Source organism: Sorex araneus, chromosome X (genome assembly GCF_027595985.1).
Source record: "Sorex araneus isolate mSorAra2 chromosome X, mSorAra2.pri, whole genome shotgun sequence".
NCBI classification, from domain to species: domain Eukaryota; kingdom Metazoa; phylum Chordata; class Mammalia; order Eulipotyphla; family Soricidae; genus Sorex; species Sorex araneus.
Window position 1 is genome coordinate 111,249,443 of NC_073313.1, and position 8,641 is coordinate 111,258,083.

Below are 8,641 nucleotides of genomic sequence, written 5' to 3' on the forward strand. Positions count from 1 at the left end.
AGAGAGATGGCTACCACTTTGATTGCCTTCAATATTTAAACAAAATACTTACTATTCTTGTTAGGATCTCCCACAAAAGTCCGACCCATTAAGAAGGAACCATTACATATTGCTGATACTAAGATGACATTAGGTCGCGCGGCCACGGCAGCGGCCGCGCGGTTTTGGGTTTCTGTCTAAAGTCCAGGGAAAATTCTGCCTGAAATTCTATCACTACAATCTTTTACCCTTTTATGGTGCTCATAAGATGGGAAAACCTAGAGAAATACCGGGCCCCCGCACAGGCGGAAGTGGGAAAGCTCCCTTGTCCTCCTCCATCATACTGGGGCTGCGGGCGCTGCGAAGTGGGAAAGCCCACGTGGCTGCACTCTCTTTAAGTGTCTGATGTGGGTGGAGACCGGTACTTCCCCGCCCTCGATCTCCCGCCAGCCGCACCACGCATTTGGGTGCGTCTCTCCATTTTGTGCTCAGAGAAGTGGGGTGGAGGCTGTGCTGTGCTCAGGAGAGGTTGAAGGAGAGAGAGAGAGATTAAGAAAAAGAGAAACGCCGGGCCCCTGCACGGGGGACCTGGCGGAAACACTCAAGTCACATACTGCAGGTTGCTGGCGGGCTGCTGGTGTCAAAAGCAGCTCCCTTCTCTTCCTCAGTCATGCTGGGGCTGCGGGCGCGGAGAAGTCAATAGTCCTATTATTAATAAGAAAATTGAAACTATAATCAAAAGTCTCCCCCATATCGGAAGCCCAGGTCCAGATAGATTCACTAGCGAATTCTTCCAAACATTTAAATAGGACATATTGGCAGTTCTTCTCAAGCTTTTCCAGGAAATTGAAGAAACAGAAACAATCCAAAAAAGTTTATCTGAGGCTCATATTTCCCTAATACCAAAAGCAAACAAAGACACCACAAAAAAAGGAAACTACAGGTCAACATCCCTGATGAACACAGATGCGAAGACTTTCAACAAAATATTAGCAAATAGAATTCAACAACTCATCAAAAAGATCATACACCATGACCAAGTGAGATTCATCCCGGGGATGCAAGGATGGCTTAACATTTGGAAATCAATCAACACAATCCATTATATTAATAAAAGAAAAGATAAAAATCATACAATCATACCAGTAGATGCAAAGAAAGCATTTGACAAGATCCAGCACCCATTTATGATGAAAACTCTCACCAAAATGGGTATAGAAGGGACCTTCCTCAATATAGTCAAAACTGTTTATCACAAGCCTACAGCAAGCATTATCCTCAATGGGGAAAAACTAAGAGACTTTCTTCTTAGAACAGGGATGAGACAAGGATGCCCACTCTCTCCACTTCTGTTCAATATAGTAACGGAAGTACTTGCAATAGCGACTAGGCAAGAAAAAGATATTAAGGGCATTCAGGTATGAAAGGAAGAAATCAAGCTCTCACTATTCGGAGATGATATGATACTATACTTAGAGAACCCTAAAACCTCTACCAAGAAACCCCTAGAAACAATAGACTCATAGTAAAGTTGCAGGCTATAAAATCAATACCCAATAGCTCATGGCTTTCCTATATGCAAATAATGAGAGAGAAGAAAGCGACATGATAAAAGCAATCCCATTCACAATTGTGCCTCAAAAAATCAAGTACCTCAGAATCAGCTTAAGTAAGGAGGTAAAGGACTTGTATAATGAAAACTACAAAATGCTACTTCAGGAAATGAAAGAGGACACGAGGAAATGGAAAGATATTCCCTGCTCATGGATTGGAAGAATTAATATTTTCAAAATGACAATACTCCCCAAAGCGTTGTACAAATTCAATGTGATCCCTATGAGGATACCCTTGACATTCTTCAAAGAAATGGAGCAAGCGCTCCTGAAACTCATATGGAACAATAAGCCTCCACGAATAGCTAAAGCAATTCTTGGGGGAAAATGGGAGGAATCAACCTCCCCAACTTCAAATTTTACAACAAAGCAGTAGTAATTAAAACAGCATGTTACTGGAACAAAGGCAGAGCTGCAGACCCAGGGAACAGGGTTGAATACACTGACACGCACCCCCAAATATATGATCATCTAATCTTTGATAAGGATGTAATAAATGTGAGTGGAGCAAGGAAAGCATGTTTAACAAATTGTGTTGGCAAAATTGGACAGCTACAGGCAAAAAAATGGGCTTAGATCTCCATCTTTCACCATGTACAAAAGTCAGATCACAATGAATTAAAGACCTCAATATCAGACCAGAATCCCTAAGGTACATTGAAGACAAGGCTGGCAAAATCCTCCACGATATTGAAGCCAAGGGTATCTTCCAAGATGACATGCCGCTGGCCATGCAAGTGAAAACAGATAATTAAGTGGGACTATCTCAAACTAAGAAACTTCTGCACCTCAAAAGAAACAGTGATCAAAATACAAAGACAGTCTACAGAATGGAAAAGGATATTTACACAGCACCCATCCGATAAAGGGTTGATATCAAGGATATACAATGCACTGGTTGAACTCCACAAGAAGAAAACTGCCAACACCATCAAAAAATGGGATGATGAAATGAATAAACTTTCCCAAAGAAGAAATCCGAATGGCTGAGAGGCACATGAGAAAATGCTCAACATCACTAGTCATCAGGGAGATGCAGATCAAAACAACAATGACATCATCTTACACCACAGAGACTGGCCCACATCCCAAAAAACAAAAGCAACCGGTGTTGGGTTGGATGTGGGGAGAAAGGGACTCTACTTCACTGCTGGAGGAAATGCAGACTGGTTCAGCCCTTTTGGAAAACAATATGGATAATTCTCAAAAAAATTAGAAATTGAGCTTCCATGTGACCCAGCAATACCACTCTTAGGACTACATCCCGGAGAGGCAAAAAGGTATAGTAGAAATGACATCTGCATTTCTATTTTCATTGCAGCATTGTTTACAATAACCACATTCTGAAAAATAAAAAACCAGATTGTCCAAAAACAGATGACTGGTTAAAGAAACTTTGGTACATCTACACAATGGAATACTATGTAGCTGTCAGAAAACATGAAGTCATGAAATTTGCATATAAGTGGATAAACATGGAAAAGATCATGTTGAGTGAAATGAGTCAGAAAGAAAGAGACAGACATAGAAAGATTGAACTCATATGTGGAATATAAAGTAGCAGAGAGGTGCGAGCTTGCAATGATGCAACTTTTGGCAGAAATTTCTCTGGACTTAGTTACTAAAATACTGAAATACAGAAATCCAAAACCTTGACCTCATATTGCTTCATTCTCATCAATGGAAAACAAATTATCAAATGCTTTCTTTTTTAGCAGGTCCGACTTTGGGGGGAGAAACTCCAAACAATAATAATGAGTTTTTTGTTGAAATGTTGAATGTAATCGATGTAAAGTGGAAGAAAAGTGAAATTTATCAGTTACACAGGCGGGGTGGGGGGCTGAGTAGGTGGGGGTTGGGGGTATACTGTGCTTCTTGTGGTGGAATATGTGCACTTGTAAAGGGATGGATGTTCGAGCATTGTATAACTGAGACACCTGAAAGCTTTGTAACTTTCCACATGGTGATTCAAATAAATAAATAAATAAATAAATAAATAAATAAATAAATAAATAAATAAATAAATAAAAAGAAAGAATAAAAAGCCCCAATCAGGGGCTGGAGCAATAGCATAGCAAGTAGGGCATTTGCCTTGCATGTGGCCGTTCAGGGTTTGATTCCCAGCATCCCATATGGACCCCTGAGCACCGCCAGGGTTAATTCCTGAGTGTAGAGCCAGAAGTAACCCCTGTATATCGCCGGGTGTGACCCCAGAAACAAAATTTAAAACAAACAAACAAAAATCCCCAATCAGCAACCTAAACACGCCTTTTAAAATTCTGGAGTGGTAAAAACAAACAAATCCTGAAAGTAGAGGAAGGAGAGAAATAGAAAAATCAAGAGGAGAAATCAACATCATAGAAAGCAAGAAATAAATTCAAAGAATCAATGAGAACAGTGGAGAGACCCAAGTAAAAGGGGGTCAATTAAGTAATTTCATAGAAAAGGTGTTTTTTTATAAGAATATAAAAGTTAATGAAATTCTGTAGGATGCAGGCAAAAGCATTCTCTATGTAGCAATAATAATAATAATAATAATAATAATAATAATAATAATAATAATGAAAGCAATGAACTGAAAATCTGAGTAGTTTTTATGGTCAAAAATTTTCTTTGGCTGTAACAAAGAAGCCTATACAGGCTAGACCACAACAAAACAAGAATATTGCTATTTTGAATTAATAAGGAAGATGGTTTTTGAATGGTGAATGACTTTACATCTTCCAAGAATTAGCTATCTATGCACTTATTAAATCAATATTTATTTAATATATTGTACCAGGTTTTAATTAATGTCAGGAAAACTGTGAATATCTTTAACAATTTCTCCTGCTTAACCTTCAAAATAGTGATGTCAGTTTTAATATATTTTATGCTTTGTTTTCAGGAAATGAAGCATTAGATTAAATAACTGACATAACCAAAATCACACAGCTATTAAAAAGCAGATGCATAAACACAGAAATTTTATCTTCTGCTTACAACTACTAAATCCATAAGCATGGTTTTATTTTAGTTTTTTATTAAAGAACTGTGATTTATAAAGTTGTTGATAGTTGAGTTTTAGGCACATAATATTTCACCCACAATACATCCACTAGCGTACCAGTATTCCCTCCCTAGCCCAACCCCCACCTGATTATTCTGGTTGATCCCCTCAGTATGCACAGAGTTAGTATTCATAATTCTCTGACATAGAGGTACATAGTTTTGGATTGATCTTAAATTGTTTCTGTATATTTTGCTTCTTATTCCAGTTAGTTTCAAAGTTCCTCAATTGGCATGAGGAATGCATTACCTACGTTGCTTGTAGGGAGTTTTCCATATGTTCTTAAGGTCTCTAGCCTAACAAATAATAAAAAATTCGTATACTTGCTGAATAATTGAGGCAATGATATTTAATAAAATTGTATTTTTCAGCAACGAAATTAAAACAACAATTGTATTCAATTTCATGTTTATATTATAAAGAAGCAGACCTAGTGTTCTAACAATGTAATTGTATTTATGTGTTAAACATGAGGGTGAAAGGGGGAAATACATCTTCGTGTGAGTGTAGTAGCAATGACTTTATTTTATTACATAATGTAAATTATGTAACAAATGTTTTGCTGTTACAGAATGAGTATAAGTTCAAAGCAGTGATTCTGGCTGTGTGACCTTGGCATGTCAATTAATATTTGAGGTGCTCAATTTCCTTATCTATAAAGTCAATGAGGATTTATGTCTAATAATAGTTCTATAATGATTTTTAAAATCAGACAGTTTAGCATAAATTGATAGTGTATTGTGGATATAATATATCATATATATCTATATTTAAGTATGTGATATCTTAGTCATTAACTAGTGCTTTTTGGGGTTTCTAATATGAGTGAAATTGGGTAGATGACCTTTTTCTTTCTAGGGCCCCCTGTAGATGTGCTCAGATAGCCCAGGGCCACTTCCAGAGATTCTCCAAAGGTTTGCTTGTAGATCCTAGCTGTGTTCGGCCACTAGTGCCATGCTGTGTGGCAGGAGTGGATAGAGATAAATTAGCAGATTCCCTTCTCAAGGCTGCTACCTCGCTCCTCCCCACTTCCCATAACTGACTTCTTATAAGGTACCCCACCAGCACCATTAAGTTTTGGCCCATGAAGGAATGACCATGTAGAGAAAACTTCAAGCAGAATGAGTAAAATCTCCTGTGGAGACATGTTCTTTTGGAAAAAAATCTCTAGTGGGAGGACTGTACTATCTAAGCTCTGTGTGAACGAGTAGTCTCCCCTGTATGTCTGCTGTTGCACCAAGCAAAGAGTGAGGAAAACAAGATAATTCCGCTAGTGTTTAAGAACTTTTAGATTCTGTGGGACTATGGCACAAGATCAACCCCCAGGAAGAACCTTTTCTCCCACCTTTGCTCTTGTTCCAACAAAGGGAGTTGGCTAGACATCATCAGGAAGAAATTAGATATTAACGAGGCCGTCTGGCAGGCTTGGGTCTAAGCAAACTAAAAACAGGCAAAAAAAAAACTAGTGAAAAGATGCAGCAAGTTAGCAAGGCAGAACTTTGTCTCTCCAGATCCAGAAGCAAGGTCCTCCAAAGCCACAGCACTCTAAAAAGGAAAGGCCCAGCCCGCAACTCTGGTCATATCCCCATATCCCAGGACAGATCCCAGGGATGCTTGGAATGCAGTGCAGAGGTCACTGATGGAGACATCCAATATAATGACTCTCTGGCAACTTAAAAGGACCTTTGCCAGGGCGTGGAGTGTAATACCCTCCCGCAAACTTTAAGGGATTAAAGGCTCATCACAGCAGAAGTTATAGCAAATATTGAAAAATTACACCGGGATGTAAGTCAGAAGGGGTTAAAATGCCCTTGGGAGAAATCAAAGAAATCCTGAGAAAGAGAATGCCAAAGATTTCCTGTTTTAGTTTTTCCTCTCCATAGATTGTTGCTATTCAGAAGGATGGAAAGTTAAGCTTGAATTCCTAAATGCTTCCCCTTTGGGGTGTTTGTGAAAGACCCCGGCAGCTTCTGAGACTCAACTATCTCTAGAAACTGCACAAAAACTCCATTTCTCACCCCTCCCCTCCAGGAGGAATCCAGGTAACTCACTGAGTCAGCTATGGACAACAAACTGAGTTTAAAAAGGTCATTTTAAAATTCAGGCATTGCTATAAAAAGCAGATTCAACTTTAGTGATTTCTGAGAATGGAGTGGGAAATGTAGAAAATCATTGTAGTCATCTTTTTTCACACTATATTGCTAATTAGTCTCCCTAGTAGATGAAAATGCATTCAATTATTAAGATGACTATTTCAGGGGGCGGGACTTCCGGCGCAGCCCCGCCTTTCCTGGACCGTAACCGGAGAGCCCGCTGTTCTCTAAACAGACAGAAATGGACTCAGAAAACAAGGAAGAAATTCCTATACATGAGGAATTCATTTTATGTTGTGGAGTTGAAACCCAGGTTATAAAATGTGGACCCTGGACTGATCTCTTAAATGATCAGAGTGGCAACAGGCTTAAGTTGCTTATCTTCATTATTACTGGTAATCCACGTTTTTGTTCCTTTTATGTGCAGTTTGCCAAGGCCTTGTACTCTTTAACAAACAAACGCTTTCTAGTTTGGACTATCAGTCATGCTGGACATGCCATGGTCCCCAAAGACAAGAAGATTCTTGAGACCTCAGATGAGTCAAATGCTCAAGAATTCCCAGACATCTATGGACTCCGTGGTCAAGTAGAACATAAACTGGCTTTCCTGAAAGCGCATGTGCCCAAAGAAATGAAACTTGTGGTCACTGGCCATTCAATAGGATGCTATATGGCCCTTGAGATTTTGAAGCTTGCTCCTGAACTCCTAATAATCCGCTCCTTTCTGCTCTTCCCAACGACTGAGCGAATGTCGACGTCCCCCCACTCCGCTCCTGTGCTTGCTTCACTACGTTCTCTACGTCACTGGCTAAGCACTGCTGAAACCATGTCCGGCCTTTGTCAAGTCTTTAATCATTCGATTCCTCCTTCAGCTGGTGAACATAGAGAAGGAGTGTTCCAACCTGAACTTATTTGAAGTGTTCTGCCTCACCAACGCAGCCTATCTTGGAGGCCAAGAAATGATGCAGGTGGTGTGGAAAGAGACAACGACACCATAAGAGAAGATTTACCTAAGCTCACATTTTACTATGGCACTATAGATCGCTGGTGTCCAATAAGCTACTATGAAGACAAGAAGAAGGATTTTCCAGAAGGAGACATTCGACTCTGTGAGAAAAATGCATTTGTCCTCAATTTTCATCAGGAAATGGCCACGATGGTAGCTGACTGGCTCAAGGATGATCTGTCCAAATTATAAGCACTGCCACAAACTACTGGACTGACAGCTAATGCGTGATAACAGTGTGCTGCCTCTTCGCAGTAATAGCATACTTACAGGATAAATATTTGATTTTAATGTTTGATACTAGAAGGAAAAAACTGAGAATCACTTGGCTTAAAAACAACCAGCTCTCCCCAAACTAATGTAATGTTAAATGTCAGTTATACCTCAAAAAGACCAGCCCTTAGCCCCACCCTGTGCTTCCAGGTGAAGTAAGCACTGGTGATGCAATAATCAAGTTTGAAAATGCATTTTTCAGGACTGGTGCTATGGCACAGCGGGTAGGGTGTTTGCCTTGCATGTGTGACCAACCCAGGTTCGGTTCCTGGCATCTCATTTGGTCCCCCAAGCACCGCCAGGAGTAATTCCTGCATGCATGAGCCAAGAGTAACTCCTGTGCATTGCCAGGTGTAACCCAAAAAGCAAAAATAAATAAATAAATAAGAAAGAAAGAACAAAAAGAAAAGAAAGGAAAGAAAGAAAAGAAAAGAAAATGCATTGTCCCAGACTGAAAAAGGCTTGTGACAAGATGCCACGTGGCGCCGTTCATTTTATTTAGGTAGGCAGGATCCTGCAGACAAAAGGAAGTCCAAATGTAGTTGATATTTATAGTATAACGGTATAGATTAGGCCCTCTAAGGGGAAGTCACCAAACACCTTCTAGGAAATGTAAGTGACGGGTGAA

At 39.6% G+C, this 8,641-nt stretch overlaps 1 pseudogene; it reads left to right on the forward strand.

Moving 5' to 3' along the window:
* The first annotated feature begins 6,975 nt into the window (after positions 1-6,975).
* Positions 6,976-7,932, forward strand: LOC101558442 (lipid droplet-associated hydrolase-like; annotated as a pseudogene).
* Positions 7,933-8,641: the final 709 nt, after the last annotated feature.